General features: G+C 48.4%; 1 protein-coding gene across 1 annotated transcript in view; it reads left to right on the top strand.

The window, feature by feature from the left end:
- Nucleotides 1-17,720, top strand: part of LOC144483733 (uncharacterized) — a 103,778-nt gene that overhangs the window by 58,088 nt on the left and 27,970 nt on the right. The gene's annotated exons all lie outside the window — the stretch shown is intronic.

Raw genomic sequence — 17,720 nt, 5'->3', positions numbered from 1 at the left:
TTGTCAGAGAACACAGCAGGATATAGATAGGCCGGAACATTGGGCGGAGAAATGGCAGATGGAATTTAAGATGTGGAGATGCCGGCGTTGGACTGGGGGAAACACAGTAAGAAGTCTAACAACACCAGGTTAAAGTCCAACAGGTTTATTTGGTAGCAAAAGCCACTCGCTTTCAGAACAGGCTGTCCCTTCATCAGGTAGGTGGGAGTTCCAGATAAATGCGAAGTGATGCATTTTGGTAGATCTAATGCAGGGGGAGCTATACAATAAATGGCAGAACCATCAGGAGTATAGACACGCAGAGAGAATCCCTACAGCCAGTCAGGTCATAAAGATACAGACAGATACTAGTGGTGTTCAGCAGGGCTCTGTACTGGGACCTCTGCTGTTTGTGATATATATAAATGATTTGGAAGATGTAGCTAGTCTGATTAGTAAGTTTGTGGACGACACAAAGATTGCTGGAGTTGCGGATAGTGATGAACATTGTCAGAGAATACAGCAGGATATAGATAGGCTGGAAAATTGGGCAGAGAAATGGCAGATGGAATTTAATCCAGATAAATGCGAAGTGATGCATTTTGTAGATCTAATGCAGGGGGGAGCTATACAATAAATGGCAGAACCATCAGGAGCAGAGACACGCAGAGGGATCTGGGTGTGCAAGTCCACAGATCCTTAAAGGTGGCAGCACAGGTGGAAAAGGTGGTGAAGAAGACATATGGCATGCTTGCCTTTATTGGACGGGCTTGGAGGGCCGAAGGGCCTGTTTCTGTGCTGTATTGTTCTTTGTACATATTCCAGACTTTCACTCGACTGTACGTGGATATCAGATTGATATATTCCATTCAACCACACCCAAGGTGAGTTATTCCAATTCCTTTATTGTCCAGGACAATATATTCACAATATCTTTAAAACAGAAATTAAACATTCCCATTTGATTTCAGACAGTAACTTATTCTGTTAGTTTGTTCTTTATTGTCAATGTCAGGCTGGGGTTGTTCTCCTTGGAGCAAAGGAGGTTGAGGGGAGATTTGATAGAGGTGGACAAGATTCTGACAGGTTTAGATAAGGTGGACAAAGAAAAGCTGTTCCCATTAGCTGAAGGGACAAGGACGAGGAGGACACAGATTTCTTGTTTTGGGTCAGAGATGCAAGGAGGGGGGAGTGGGGGGTGGGGGGGGGGGGGGGGGGAGATGTGAGGAAGAATATTCTGATGCAGCGAATGTTAATGACCTGGAACTCGCTGCCTACGAGGGTGGAGGAAGTGGAGACAATAAACAATTAAAAAGGAAATTGGATGGGCATTTGGGATGTTCCAAACAGAACGAAGAACAAAGAAAATTACAGCACAGAAACAAGCCCTTTGGCCCTCCAAGCCTGCAGCAACCATGCTGCCCGTCTGAACTAAAACCCCCGACCTTTCCGGGGACCATATCCCTCTATTCCTATGCTATTCATATATTTGTCAAGACACATCTTAAAAGTCACTATCGTATCTGCTTCCACTACCTTCCCCGGCAACGAGTTCCAGGCACCCACCACCTTCTGTGTAAAAAACCTGCCTTGTACATCTCCTTTAAACCTTGCTCCTCACACCTTAAACCTATGTCCCTAGTAATTGACTTTTCCACCCTGGGAAAAAGCTTCTGATTATCCACTCTGTCCATGCCCCTCATAATCTTGTAGACTTCTATCAGGTCGCCCCCCGCTCAACCTCCGTCGTTCCAGTGAGAACAAACCAAGTTTCTCCAACCTCTCCTCATAGCTAATGCCCTCCACACCAGGCAACATCCTGATAAATATTTTCCGTACCCTCTCCAAAGCCTCCACATCCTTCTGGTAGTGTGGTGACCAGAATTGAACACTAAATTCCAAGTGCGGTCCAACTAAGGTTCTATAAAGCTGCAACATGTTTACCAATTTTTAAACTCAATGCCCTGGCCGATGAAGGCAAGCATGCCGTATGCCTTCTTGATTATCTTCTCCACCTGCATTGCCACTTTCAATGACCTGTGTACCTGTACACCCAGATCCCTCTGCCTATGAATACTCTTAAGGGTTCTGCCATTTACTGTATATTTCCCATCTGTAATAGACCTTCCAAAATGCATTACCTCACATTTGTCCGGATTAAACTTCATCTGCCATCTCTCCGCCCAAGTCTCCAACTGATCTAAATCCTGCTGTATCCTCTGCCGGTCCCCATCGCTATCCGCAATTCCACCAACCTTTGTGTCGTTCACAAACTTACCAATCAAACCAGTTACATTTTCCTCCAAATCATTTATATATATTACAACAGCAAAGGTCCCAGCACTGATCGCTGAGGAATGTCACTTGTCACAGCCCTCCATTCAGAAATGTACCTTTGCACTGCCAACCTGTTTTCTTCTGACTAAATATCTCTGAACTTCCTGTCACTCTGTGATCCTTGTGACATTTGAAACCAGGTATTCGCAAAAAGACTCAAAGAGCATCAGCCCACTGGAGGCTGAGACCAGCCAGTCCAGCACAAAGAAACCCTCTGACCCTTCCCATTGACCAACTGTGAGAATGAACAAAATGCAGTCCTGCAGGTTGAGTCCGTAATTAAGAAAGCAAATGTAATGTTGTCATTTATCTCAAGAGGCTTGGAATACAAAAGCAGGGATGTACTTCTGAGGCTTTATAAAGCACTGGTTAGGCCCCATTTGGAGTACTGTGAGCAATTTTGGGCCCCACACCTCAGGAAGGACATACTGGCACTGGAGCGGGTCCAGCGGAGATTCACACGGATGATCCCAGGAATGGTAGGCCTGACATACGATGAACGTCTGAGGATCGTGGGATTATATTCATTGGAGTTTAGGAGGCTGAGGGGAGATCTGATAGAAACTTACAAGATAATGAACGGCTTAGATAGGATGGACGTAGGGAAGTTGTTTCCATTAACAGGGGAGACTAGGACGCGGGGGCACAGCCTTAGAATAAAAGGGAGTCACTTTAGAACAGAGATGAGGAGAAATTTCTTCAGCCAGAGAGTGGTGGGTCTGTGGAATTCATTGCCACAGAGGGCTGTGGAGGCCGAGACGTTGAGCGTCTTCAAGACAGAAATTGATAAATTCTTGATTTCTCGAGGAATTAAGGGCTATGGGGAGAGAGCGGGTAAATGGAGTTGAAATCAACCATGATTGAATGGTGGAGTGGACTCGATGGGCCGAATGGCCTTACTTCCGCTCCTATGTCTTATGGTCTTATGGTCTTATGGATGCAACTGAGAGCAGAAACAATAGCAGCAGAATCCAACCCCTGTCATCACTCGTGAACTTGCTGGTGTCTCAGCAGCCGGGATGAAACGCTGAAACCCTTCCCACACTGAGAGCAAGTGAACGGTCTCTCCCCAGTGTGAACTCGCTGGTGTGCCCACAGCTCGGATGACTGAGCGAATCCCTTCCCACACTGAGAGCAGGTGAACGGCCTCTCCCCAGTGTGAACTCGCTGGTGCTTCTGAAGGTTGGATAACTGAGTGAATCCCTTCCCACACTGAGAGCAGGTGAACGGCCTCTCCCCAGTGTGAATTCGCTGGTGTGCCCGCAGCTCGGATGACCGAGTGAATCCCTTCCCACACTGAGAGCAGGTGAATGGCCTCTCCCCAGTGTGAACTCGCTGGTGTGTCTGCAGGCTGGATAACTGAGTGAATCCCTTCCCACACAGAGAGCAGATGAACGGCCTCTCCCCAGTGTGAACTCGCTGGTGTTTCTGCAGGCTGGATGACCGAGTGAATCCCTTCCCACACTGAGAGCAGGTGAACGGCCTCTCCCCAGTGTGAACTTGCTGGTGTGACTGCAGATTGGATGACTGAGTGAATCGCTTCCCACATTGAGAGCAGCTGAATGGTCTCTCCCCAGTGTGAACTCGCTGGTGTACCCGTAAGCTGGAGAACTGATTAAATCCCTTCTCACACTGAGAGCAGATGAACAGCTTCTCCCCAGTGTGACTGCGCCGATGAGCTTCCAGCTCTGATGGGGCTCTGTATCCCTTCCCACAGTCCACACATTTCCATGGTTTCTCCATGGTGCAGGTGTCCTTATCTCTCTCCAGGGTGGACAATTAGTTGAAACTTCGTCCACACACACAACAAGATTACAGTCTCTCCCCGCTGTGAATGGTGTGATATTTATTCAGACTGTGTAACTGGTTAAAGCTCTTTAGTCAGTGCATTGGAACACTCTCACTCAAGTGTGTCAGAGTGTTGATGCTTTTTCACTCACACTGACATTTCAAATCTTTTCAAATCGACAGACTGGACAATCATTTCTCCTTCTGGATTCAAAGTCCGATGATATTGAGGTCCCAAGGAATATGACTCTGTCTGATCGAGGCGTGACGTTTGAGATTTCAGCCTGTGATTCCTCTTTCAATATCCTGTAAAATGAGTTTCCAAAAGTCATCAGTGTCAGTACAGGATAGAAATTCAGAACAGACAATTTCTATGGAACATTCTTTCCTCTCTCATTCCCCAAAAGCTGTAAATCTCCATCCCACACACTCTCTCCCCATTCTCAGCAGATCTGGCAGCATCTGTATGGAGAGAAAAGAACTGATGTTTCAGAGCTTTGACAAAGGGTCATTTAGACAAGAAACACCATTTTCTCTCTTGGTTTCAGATTCCAGCATCCGCAGTAATTTGCTTTTATAAGGCTGCAGATACCTCCTCCCAAGTAACATGCGTGTGCCCAAGACATCACCACTTGTTTCCCTTATTTCTTTCGCACCCATGGTGCTCTCCGCAGTAAACACAGAGGAGAAGTATTCATTAAAAATCTCACCCATCTCCTGTGGCTCCACACACAGATGGCCATACTGATTTTTAAGGGGATCTATTCGCTCTCTAGCCACCCTTTTACTCTTAATACAGCAAAAGAACCTCTTGGAATTTTCTTTAATCTTACCTGCCAGATCCATATCAGACCCTCTTTTTGTCCCCCTGATTTCCCTCTTCAGTATTTTCTTACACTTTTTATCGTCAGAGTGATTCACTTGTCCCCAATTGCCTAAACCCAATGTATGCTTCCTTCTTTTACCTCACCAGAGCCTCAATGTCCCTTGTCTGCCAGAGATCCCTAAATTTACCATTCTTTCCCTTCATCTTAACAGGAATATACTGCCCCTGGATTCTTGATATCACACTTTTAAAACCTCCCATTTGCCAGTCATTCCTTTCCCTTCAAACAAATTCACCTAATCGACATCTGCTAGATCCTGCCTAATGCCCACAAAAGTGGCCCTGCTCCAGTTTAGGGCCTTGACCTGTGGATCTGTCCTATTTTTTTCCAGAACTATTTTGAAACTATTGGTGCTCCCAATAGTGCTCCCTGACTGACACTTCAGTCACTTGCTCCAGCTCATTTCTTAACTGTCTAATAGAAAGTGAGTCCAGGAATTGATAATGAAAAATAAGGAGCTGGGAGATGAATTGAACAAGTATTTTGCCTCGGTGTTCACAATAGAGGATACAATTCAAACTCAGAAACAGCTGGAAATCAGAAAACAGAAGTGTGGGATGAACTCTGAAAAAGCACAATTCCCAGGGAATTCCCTGACTTGTCCTCGGGTCCTGCTGGGCTTCATTCTTGGGTCTTAACAGAGTGAGATAGTTGATGTGTTGTTCAATTTTATAAAATTCCCCATCGGGAATTGGATAAAGGGAAACTGGTGGATGCGCTGTACTCAGATTTCCAGAAGACATTTGATGAGGTGCCACATGAAAGGTTATTGCAGCAAATAAAAATTCATGCTGCGGGGATAACATATTGGCGTGGATAGAAGATTGGCTCACAGCAAACAGTGGGCAGAAATGGATCATTTTCTGGTTTAAGAGAGAGAGAAACCTGGGCTAACCTTTCCAGAGTCTGCACCCTCCCTGGATTCACTTCCTTTCCCTTCAGTTGCTGCAAGTCCCCAATTTCCCCCAGAATGAGAAAAGAAATGGAAAGGGGGTTGAAAAGAAAGTGTTTTACTCACAGATGTTTGAGACAGGAGGAAGTTTGAGTCTGTCTGAAGATCAATCTTCATTCACACAAAGCCTGCGCTCTGATTGGCTGGAAGACCAGAGTCCTTCCAGTCCTCCAACTCTTCCCATTGGTCAACACCTCAGCATGAAGATCAGAGGGTGGGTTCTCCCCTGCACATGCGCAGCTTCCCCTCTCCCTCGCACATGCGCAGTCCCGGGCCGGGGGGAGGGGGAGCTCACCGAGCGGCTTCTCACTCTGGCCGGAGCCGTCAGCCGGTTGCCTGGAAACCTTGGCTCGATGTGGTGTAGGGGGAGGGGAACAATGGGTGGGGGCGGGGCACCCGGGCCTGCGCACTGGAACCCAGAGACGTCACCGCGGAGCGGAGTGATTCCTATTGGCTGATTCAGGCAGGGCTCTATCGTGACGTCACAATGCGGAAGTTGTCCAATGGGCTTCAGAGTGAAACTTCCTCCTCTGGGCAACATCTGGGAGGAAATCAATGTTTCCCCCTTTCCATTTCTTTTCTCATTCTGGGGGAAATTGGGGACTTGCAGCAACTGAAGGGAATGAAGTGAATTCGATCTGTGTATTCCACACATTTTTACTCCAGTAATGTCGACAAAGCTCGGCACACATCGTGGGCCGAAGGGCCTGTTCTGTGGTGTACTGTTCTTTGTTCGATGTACTGTGTTCTATTTATCTGTCTGGCAGCCTGCATGGAAATTTTCAGCTCTCTGCATCCAGGGCAGGAAGCAGTGAGCATGGATCTGTCAATCACACATGAGGACGGCCTTAACCGGGATCTTGGGTTCATGTCACACTCCCTGTAATCCCCACGACTTGCCTGGGCTTGCAAAATCTCACTAACTGTCCTGGCTGGAGACAATACACATCTCTTTAACCTGTGCTTAACCGTCTCTCCACTCACCTTGTCTGTACCTTTAAGACTTGATTACCTGTAAAGACTCGCATTCCAACCATTATCTTGTAAATTGAGTTTGTGTCTTTATATGCCCTGTTTGTGAACAGAACTCCCACTCACCTGATGAAGGAGCAGCACTCCAAAAACTAGTGGCTTATGCAACTAAATAAACCTGTTGGATTTTAACCTGGTGTTGTGAGACTTCTTACTGTGCTTACCCCAGTCCAACGCCGGCATCTCCACACTCTGAATGGAAACAGAGAGAAGTAGGAGAGGCGGAGGGGAGGAGAGAGATTTTATACATCTACAACTCAACAGGAACTTTGACAGAATTTCCAAACTCTGTGAACACCATCAGCTCCAAGTTCCTCTCCAACTCACACACCATCCTGACTTGTCTGACATCCAGTACTGAAAGAACAGAAATTTATTTCATATAAATACTGGGAAGACTGAACCCATTGTGTTCAGTCCCCACTACAAACTCCACTCCCTCGCCAACAACTTTATCTCTCCTCCTGGCAACTGTCTGAGGCTGAAGCAGGCTGTTCACAACCAGGGTGAAATAGTTCATCCCAAGATGAGCTTCCAGCCACATGTCCACATCATCATCAAGACCACCTTCATTCATAGAAGCATTAATAGTAATTCATAATAATGAATAATAAAATACAGTGTAGAAGGAGGCCATTCAGCCCATCGAGCCTGCACCGACAACAATCCCATCCAGGCCCTATCCACATATTTACCTGTTAATCCCCCTGATACCAAGTGGCAATTTATCATGGCCAATCCGTCTAACCAGCACATCTTTGGACTGTGGAAGGAAACCGGAACACCCGGAGGAAAACCACACAGACACGGGGAAAATGAGGGCGGCAGGGTAGCTCAGTGGTTAGCACTGCTGCTTCACAGCTCCAGGGTCCCGGGTTCGATTCCCGGCTCGGGTCACTGTCTGTGTGGAGTTTGCACGTTCTCCTCGTGTCTGCGTGGGTTTCCTCCGGGTGCTCCGGTTTCCTCCCACAGTCCAAAGATGTGCGGGTTAGGTTGATTGGCCAGGTTAAAAATTGCCCCGTGGAATCCTAAAATGCATAGGTTAGAGGGATTAGCGGGTAAATAGTGGGGGTAGGGCCTGGGTGGGATTGTGGTCGGTGCAGACTCGATGGGCCAAATGGCTTCCTTCTGCACTGGAGGGATTCTATGATTCTATGAATGTAGAAACTCTGCACAGACAGTGACCCGAGGCTGGAATTGAACCCGAGTCCCTGGCGCTGTTAGGCAACTGCACTAACCACTGTGCCACCGGGCCACATGTCAGTGCCATCGCCCGACTCCAGCCCAGTCTCAGCTCATCTGGAACCCTCATCCATTCCATTGTGACGTCACACTCTCACCCATTCCATTGTGATGTCACACCCTCACCAATTCCGTTGTGACGTCACACTCTCACCCATTCCGTTGTGACGTCACGCCCTCACCCATTCCATTGTGATGTCACACCCTCACCCATTCCATTGTGACGTCACACCCTCACCCATTCCGTTGTGACGTCACGCCCTCACCCATTCCATTGTGATGTCACACCCTCACCCATTCCATTGTGACGTCACACTCACCCATTCCATTGTGACGTCAGGGCTTCACTCTCCGATCACAATCCCTGCCGGCCTCCCACATGCAGTCTCAATGGCGGCAGTCAGCCCGGGTCTAACACTACAAGCTGCCGCTCCATTTGGTACAAAGGGGGGGACCGGGAAGTTCATTTCCGGGGTTTGGGTTTGAACAACATGTTTACAAAGTCTCTCCACCCACCCGCCACATTTATCATTCCCCGCGCGCCGCCCTCTACCTCGTACTGTTCTCGTTTCCAAGTTAAAACCGCCTGTCCGTTGCCATTACCTGCACTGCGCATGCTTCAGTCGCAGCCCGGCCCCGCCTCTCATTCACTCCGATTGGTTGGAGGACCAGCCGCTCTCGCTCGGTCCTCCAGCCCCGCCCCCTCTTCCTTTTGGTTCAGAGTTGCTGTCAATCAGCCCCCGGGCATTGTGATGTGGAGCATGCGCAGTGTCATTGCTGTCCTTGGCGCTTGTTTGTCCCGGAGAAGCGGAGTCAGCGTTAGGCGGTGGCTGGGAGGATTTGGAAACACTTTGTGGATCCGCAAACCCTTCAGAATCATTGTCAGCTCCCTGGTTTGCAGCTGCGGGGCTTCTCCCTCCCTCCCTCCCGGGAACAGGCCCAGGTTAACGGCCCCATCCTGGCTCAGCCACTGGAGGATGGTTCACATCAGAGGATGGGGGAGGGGGCAATAAATAAGAGGTTACACTTTGGCCTCAAATCAATGAGGACTCTGATCTCTGGGAAGGAAGGAAACCCTGGGAGGTGGGCGGGGAGGATTCACAAACGCCCGCTGGAGGCCCCAACACCCCCAGTAAAAAGCTGCAGCTCCCTGCAAGGGACCAGGAGAGAAAATAATTAATTTTATTTTCACTCTGTACAAAACAGAACTGAACCCAGCCAGAATAGAGAGTGGGAGAAAAGATTTGTGAAGATATTTCACACTGGGTTTGCCAGGCTGACCAACTCTCTCAGAGAAAATGAAAGGACATCCTTCATGAGTCTGTCGGAGCAGGTGAGCAGTATTGCGTGTGGTGCTGCTGGAACTGCGAGGGTGGACAGGGGCTGGTTGGCAGCCAGAACAGTTGGAAGAGGGTGCTGCACACATCCATCTTATGGGTGAAACAGCGCCCATACGCCATGCAGCCTGGCACACTGGACTCAAACACGGGACAATCCATTGAAATATGAGCTGGTTGGTCAGTGTGGGAGTTGGTGGCAGGACAGGAAAGAGGGAAAGTGTTCAGGATGAGGATTTACTGCTGCACAGGAACAAGTGAGGAAACGATGTTCCACAGAACATAGTTCCAAATTCCAGTATCCGCAGTGATTTGCTTTGATTCCAAATAAACTTATTGGACTTTAACCTGGTGTTCTGAGACTTCTTACTGTGCAAACTCCACATAGACAGTCACCCACCGCTGGAATCGAACCCAGACTCAGTGAGGCAGCAGTGCTAACCGCTGTGTCACAGTGAAGGTAGTTTGCCGCAAATTTCGGGTGATAACAATGGACTGGATGTTGCTCAGAATGTGGAGCACTGCAGCAAAGTACAGAGAGACAGAGCAGCAAACTGGACTGAGAAATGGAGTCTGCAGACTGGAACTGGCAGCATGAGGAGAGGTTATTTAGTCTAACACCCACAGCAATCTACAACCCACCCCCATTACCGAGACAGTGAGACAGAGATTACAAACACTCACCAACACAGCTCCACTGAAACGTCCCAGGAAAAAGAGGGAATCTGTGGCAGTTCCTGTCCTGAAATAGCCCCAGGACTGTCACTCAAACCCCCAACCCGCCCAGTTCACAGCTCAGCCTCTCAGCTTGCAGCTTCCTGCACCTTGAGCCAACCCTGCCCAGATGTGGGAGGGATGTGGAACCACAGAGTGGGGGAAGGGGTGACCACCTGCGGTGCCCCAAATAGTTTCTCCTTCCCCTCCCCCTTGGCTCTCTAAGGTCTGAATGTGGATGTGTTGATGGACATTGCAGAGCCTCACTGAGCTTATCCTGGGTCACCCCCTCCCCCTGGGTTTAGTGTGTTCAGTTCGCTGCTTCTTTCCCTGCTGAACTTTCAGTTAATCAAAAACAGAAAGTGCTGGAAAACCTCAGCAGGTCTGATCGCATCTGTGATCATCCAGACTGGAAGCAGTAACTCCATTCTCTCTCCACAGATGCTGTCAGACCTGCTGAGATTTTCCAGCATTTTCTGTTTGTTTCAGATTCCAGCATCCGCAGTATTTTGCTTTTATCTTCATTTAAACAAACATTCTTTGATGGCCTTTACCCTCCGTGCTCCTTTCCAGAGCTTCCCACCTTCTGCTATTGTCCCTGACTCCCACATTAACTGTCATTCCTTCCCTTTATCCCGCTCACATCCCGCTCGAAACTCAGGCTCAGAGTTTTCCCGCCATCTCCCCCTCCCCCAGCCTCCACATCCCAACACCCGGAATCTCTAACCCAGCGGTTCCAGTTTGTCTGGTTTGAGTTCAGATTTGCCGCAGCACCGACAGGATTTCACTTCAAACCAGCCGGAACTGACTGCTCACAAATCCCAAAATGTTTCTTGGGAGTCCTAGTCCAGGATTCTCTAAAGGTAAACTTGCAGGTTGAGTCCGTAATTAAGAAAGCAAATGTAATGTTGTCATTTATCTCAAGAGGCTTGGAATACAAAAGCAGGGATGTACTTCTGAGGCTTTATAAAGCACTGGTTAGGCCCCATTTGGAGTACTGTGAGCAATTTTGGGCCCCACACCTCAGGAAGGACATACTGGCACTGGAGCGGGTCCAGCGGAGATTCACACGGATGATCCCAGGAATGGTAGGCCTGACATACGATGAACGTCTGAGGATCGTGGGATTATATTCATTGGAGTTTAGGAGGTTGAGGGGAGATCTGATAGAAACTTACAAGATAATGAACGGCTTAGATAGGATGGACGTAGGGAAGTTGTTTCCATTAACAGGGGAGACTAGGACGCGGGGGCACAGCCTTAGAATAAAAGGGAGTCACTTTAGAACAGAGATGAGGAGAAATTTCTTCAGCCAGAGAGTGGTGGGTCTGTGGAATTCATTGCCACAGAGGGCTGTGGAGGCCGAGACGTTGAGCGTCTTCAAGACAGAAATTGATAAATTCTTGATTTCTCGAGGAATTAAGGGCTATGGGGAGAGAGCGGGTAAATGGAGTTGAAATCAACCATGATTGAATGGTGGAGTGGACTCGATGGGCCGAATGGCCTTACTTCCGCTCCTATGTCTTATGGTCTTATGGTTTCTCCAGCAGCCCGGGCTTGTTAATGTTGTTTAAAGTCAGCGCCCAAATGCAGTTACTCTCCTCAGTTTAAAAAACTTCTCCGTTTAATCCAAAGTATTATTCGCACCAGACATAAACACAAAATTGTGAACGTTACCCACCGCCCCCAACTCCCCCCGCCCCCCCCACCCCCCTCCTCCCCCGCCCCCCCAACCAGACCCGAGCTGGGGTGTCCTGAGTAAGAGACATCTGTTTCGGGTGTGACAATTCTTACACATTCTCTGGTTGACATAAAACGGAAAACGCTGGAAATTGCCCCCATTACCGAGATAGTGAGACAGAGATTACAAACACTCACCAACACAGCTCCACTGAAATGTCCCAGGGAAAAGGGGGAATCTGTGGCAGTTCCTGTCCTGATATCGCCCCAGGATTGTCACTCAAACCCCCAACCCGGCCCAGTTCACAGCAAATTGCTGCTTTTGTCAAAAGGGTCACTTGGACTCGAAACCACAGCTCTTTTTGTCTCCTTACAGATGCTGCCAGACCTGCTGAGATTTTCCAGCGTTTTCTCTTTTGGCTGGAAATACTCAACAAGTCAGGCAGCCTCTGTGGAGAGAGAAACAGACTGAATGTGACCTGTCATCGGAACTGGGAAATATAATATTATTTCTCGCAACTGAAAGAGACACTTTACAGCCTTCAGAACAAAACTGAGCTCAACAATTTTACACCACAATCTCTGCCCCCATTGTGATCTGTGTTTCGTTGCTGCTTTTTTCACCTCATTTCCCTCTTGTTTTCTTTACTTTACATTCAGACTATCGCTCACCGGCTATTCACACCTCATCCAGAATATCTTTTGTGTCTTTACTTGTTCAATTACCACTCGTTTTGGTCTTGGGCCGTGAAACATTTTGTCAGTTTGCAGATCTTTCATTTTGTTCTTCTCCACCTCCCTCTCTCAATTCTTCAGAGGTCAGTCTTTGACAAAGGGTCATCTGGACTCGAAACGTCAGCACTTTTCTCTCTTGACAAATGCCCGTGACCGCTGAAGTGCGTCATGGGCATTCAGCCTCTGATCTTTGGGTAAGCATTCTCCAAGGCGGCCTTCACGACACACGACAGCGCAGAGTCGCTGAGCAGAAACTGATAGCCAAGTTCCGCACACATGAGGACGACCTAAACCGGGATGTTGGCTTTATGTCACACTGTCAGTAACCCCCACAGCTTGCCTCCTGGACTTGCTGGCTGTCCTGTCTGGAGACAATACACATCTCTTTAACCTGTGCTTAATGCTCCCTCCACTCACATTGTCTGTATGTTTAAGAACTGGTTGGCTGTTGAGATTTGCATTCTAATCAGTATTCTGTAACTTGATTTTGTGTCTCTGTGCCCTGTTTGAGAGCAGATTTCCACTCCATCTGACGAAGGAGCAGCGCTCCAAAAGCTAATGGTATTTGCTACCAAATAAACCTGTTGGACTTTAACCTGGTGTTGTTAAAACTGTTACTCTAAATATATCCCCATAGCTCCGGGTGGGAGTGGAATTGATGATTTCTTGACTGTCTGTCTGCACTGCTGCCTCACAGTGCCAGGGACCCGGGTTCAATTCCCAGCTTGGGTCACTGTCTGTATGGAGTCTGCACGTTCTCCCCGTGTCTGTGTGGGTTCCCTCCGGGTGCTCCAGTTTCCTCCCACCGTCTGAAAGATGCGCTATTTAGGTGCATTGACCCAAACAGGTGCTGGAGTGTGGCGACTAGGGGAATTTCACAGTAACTTCATTGCAGTGTTAATGTAAGCCTTACTTGTGACTAATAAATAAATTTAACTTTTAACTTTAATTTTGTGAACTCATAGAATCGTAGAATCTTACAGTGCAGAAGAAGGCCATTCAGCCCATCGAATCTGCACCAACCACAATCCCACCCAGGCCCTATCCCCGTAACACCACATATTTAACCTGCTAATCCTCCTAACACTGGGGTCAATTTTGCATGGCCAGTCAACCTAAGCAGCACATCTTTGGACTGTGGGAGGAAACCGGAGCACCCGGAGGAAACCCACGCAGACACAGGGAGAATGTGCAGACTCAGCACAGACAGTGACCCAAGCTAGGAATTGAACTCAGGTCCCTGGTGCTGTGAGACAGTAGTGCTAACCGCTGTGCCACCATGCCGCCCTCATCTCCTTGAACAAATAGTAAATTGTAGAGATTATAAAGTTTGAAGTGTAATATCTAATGGTGTAAAGTATCTGGGAGCAGAGTGGATGTGATAAAGGCTGGAATACAGACTGTGGGAATGAGGCTGAAACTGCTGTGCTCAGTGAGTGGTTCTTATTGGAGGGAGGGATGTAGCGGGATCTTCCTTGTTACTCCACTTACAGGCCGATGTTTGAGGGTCTGCCGATAGCTGTGAGTGTCTCTCTCTTACAGGCCTTGAAATTTCAAAGGCTGGGGAATGCTGCACTGGGGCAACTCCACAGGAGAGAGCGCTGAACCAGGCTCACCGTTTATACCTGACCGGTAACCTGATACTTATATCACACAGCCATCCCAAAACCGCCATCAAGGCCTGAGTGATTCTCTCCATTGTCAGTGGGACAACGGCCACTCTGCACCCACTCCACTCGTGTAGGTCTCCAAGAGAGAGAACAGAGAGACTCTGTTCTTTATCTCCTGACCAGCAGTCTCCCTTGAGTGAGTGGGTTCGAATCGCTCAGATCACCCTCGGTTCCAGACTCCGGATTTATGGTAAGGGATATTGAAAACGTGACCTCGTCAGAGTGCACTGATGAGAGAACAAGAGGCAAGACAAACTCCAAATGAGTTTCAAAACTTACAGTGATTTATTTAACAATAAAATCAACCTCTTCAATACCCCACCACACATGAATAAAACTTATACTTTATACTACACTATGGGAGAAATGCTAATGGGTACAACGTATTACTGAACTTTAAAATTACAATACACCACCCCTCCCCTTGCCTCAACCTCTATCCTATCCTCGGGAGCTTCGCAAGGTTGGCTGGGATACTCACAATTCTAAAAGGGGTTCCTTTGTGGTCGGCTCAAATGTCTTAGTGCAGGGTCGAAACTGAAGAGAGCTTGGTCCTGCTTGTCTGCTTCTCAGCTTGTGATTCTGGAAGAGAGCTTGGTTCTGCTTGTCTGTGTCACTGCTTGCGATTCTGGAAGAGAGCTTGGTTCTGCTTGTCTGTGTCCCTGCTTGCGATTCTGGAAGAGAGCTTGGTTCTGCTTGTCTGTGTCACTGCTTGCGATTCTGGAAGAGAGCTTGGTCCTGCTTGTCTGTGTCACTGCTTGCGATTCTGGAAGAGAGCTTGGTTCTGCTTGTCTGTGTCCCTGCTTGCGATTCTGGAAGAGAGCTTGGTCCTGCTTGTCTGTGTCCCTGCTTGCGATTCTGGAAGAGAGCTTGGTTCTGCTTGTCTGTGTCCCTGCTTGCGATTCTGGAAGAGAGCTTGGTCCTGCTTGTCTGTGTCCCTGCTTGTGATTCTGGAAGAGAGCTTGGTCCTGCTTGTCTGTGTCCCTGCTTGTGATTCTGGAAGAGAGCTCGGTTCTGCTTGTTTGACTCTGAGCTCAATTTAACAAAAACACCTTCCCTGTCCCAATAGGTGATTTTCAAGGACAATGGGGCTTTCAATCACCGGCAGTTTCAGTTTAATTTAGTCAAGTCCACACACAAAAGGCTGGAACTGCCTTGACCCCCCGTGGGTCGTTATTTCAATGTCTTCTGTGGATGGGCCGATTTCTGTGGCCATGGACTCCCTGCTGGTCTGTTTACTGTCCTTTGTCCTTCTGATGATTCGATCACTGGTGTGTCTGCCTTTTTGGCCACTTGCATATTCAGTGGGCTCACACCTTTTTTTCTCTTAGCACAGTCCACCGACAGGTTATGTTTGTCCTGCCGAACCTTCTGGGAGGTTTTTATCAGCCAACAGCCAGAGTTGGCCACTTTTAAACTGCTACGACAACGGATGAATGAACACCGCTCGACAATCACCAGGCAAGACTGTTCTCTTCCTGTTGGGGAACACTTCAGCCGTCACGGGCATTCAGTCTTGGATCTTCAGGTAAGCGTTCTCAGCCTTCACGACACACGACAGCGCAGAGTCGCTGAGCAGAAACTGATAGCCAAGTTCCGCACACATGAGGACGGCCTAAACCGGGATGTTGGATTTATGTCACATTATCAGTAACCCCCACAGCTTGCCCCCTCGACTTGCAGAATCTCACTAGCTGTTCTGTCTGGAGACAATACACATCTCTTTAACCTGTGTTTAATGCTCCCTCCACCCACATTGTCTGTACCTGTAAGACCTGGCTGGTTGTAGGGATTCGCATTCTAATCAGTATTCTGTAACTTGATTCTGTGTCTCTGTGCACTGTTTGAGAGCACATTTCCACTCCATCTGATGAAGGAGCAGCGCCCCGAAAGCTTATGGTATTTGCTACCAAATAAACCTGTTGGACTTGAACCTGGTGTTGTGAGACTTCTTACTGTGTTCACCCCAGTCCAACGCCGGCATCTCCACATCACTTTTAAACTGTCAGGTTTCTCCTGAGTCCTTTTAAAATATGGAGGATTGCCCTGAAACTTACAGGGATGGGAGGAGGGAGAAAGGGATGGATGGTGAGAGGGAGGGATGGAGAAGGGAGGGAGAGTGAGGTGGATGGGGGGAGAGAGGGATGAATGGGGGTGAATGTGAGAAGCTGAAGTTTACATTTGAAGAGGTTCCCAGTCACTCTGATCAGCTGAACTGGGGAAGCTTTTGCGCAGACTGCACTGCTGCTGTTTCCCCTCCTGTCCACCAGGGGTCGCTGTAGGCCTCCCAGCTGCTGCTCCTCCCAGTGTCACCTCTTGCCCACTCCGGCCCCTCCAGTACACCTCACTGGAGCCCCAGGCCATTCTTGCCATCCTGCCAGGTCTCGGGTACTGAGGCCAATAGTAAAGTTTATTTATGTGTCACAAGAAGGTTTACATTCACACTGTAATGAAGTTTCTGTGAAAATCCCCGAGTCGCCACACTCCGGCACCTGTTCGGGTACATTGAGGGAGAATTCAGCATGGCCAATGCACCCGAACCAGCACATCTTTTGGACTGTGGGAGGAAACCGGAGCACCCGGAGGAGACCCACGCAGACACGGGGAAAATGTGTAAACTCCACACAGTGACCCAAGCTGGGAATCAAATCCAAATCCCTGGCGCTGTGAGGCAGCAGTGCGAACCACTGGGTCACTGTACCACCCAGTGCCCTAAGGTTAAGTTTCTTCTTCAAACCTAAGAAGATCCAGTGTCACATCAGGACGGGGAAAAAGGAGTCCATTGGCTTCAGATGGATAATGGTAAAAGTTAATATCCCAATTTATTCACTTTATTCCTTCAAGCTGAGGTTTACAAAGTGAGAATTCCGCTGTTTATAGCAGTGACTAAATAAGCAATGACACTCATCCTATATTTAAATTAGTCTGGAATACACCTCAATTTCACACAGGTTAACATTTTTCAAGCATTTGGAACACCAAATGTCTGCTGATGTGTCATCCAGAGCTGTTTTCCTGGCAGTTTGTGTCAGTAGTAGGCTGCCGTTACCATCCACTCTTGGGCAGGGTGAGGAGACAGCTCCGACACCGACCTCAGCTGGAATGGGAATTGAACCATACATTAGTCCGCAGGCCAGCAATGCTGCAGGAATTGCAAAGGGGCTGCACAGAGGTCCAGAATTAGAAGAGGGGGTTGTGAAGATGGAGGAAGCGTCTGCAAGACATGAGGACATTTTGGATTATCTCAAAATTACAGAATGTGGGAGACCAGTCAGGAATGTGTTGAAATTGTCAAGTCTGGCGGTAATGTGTGGATGTGGGATTCAGCAGCAGATGAAGGGCTGCACGGTGGAACAGTGGTTAGCAC

This window comes from Mustelus asterias, unplaced genomic scaffold, assembly GCF_964213995.1.
Source record: "Mustelus asterias unplaced genomic scaffold, sMusAst1.hap1.1 HAP1_SCAFFOLD_77, whole genome shotgun sequence".
Classification (NCBI taxonomy): domain Eukaryota; kingdom Metazoa; phylum Chordata; class Chondrichthyes; order Carcharhiniformes; family Triakidae; genus Mustelus; species Mustelus asterias.
The sequence above is the reverse complement of the archived record's forward strand: the minus strand, read 5'-3'. Positions and strand labels throughout refer to the sequence as shown.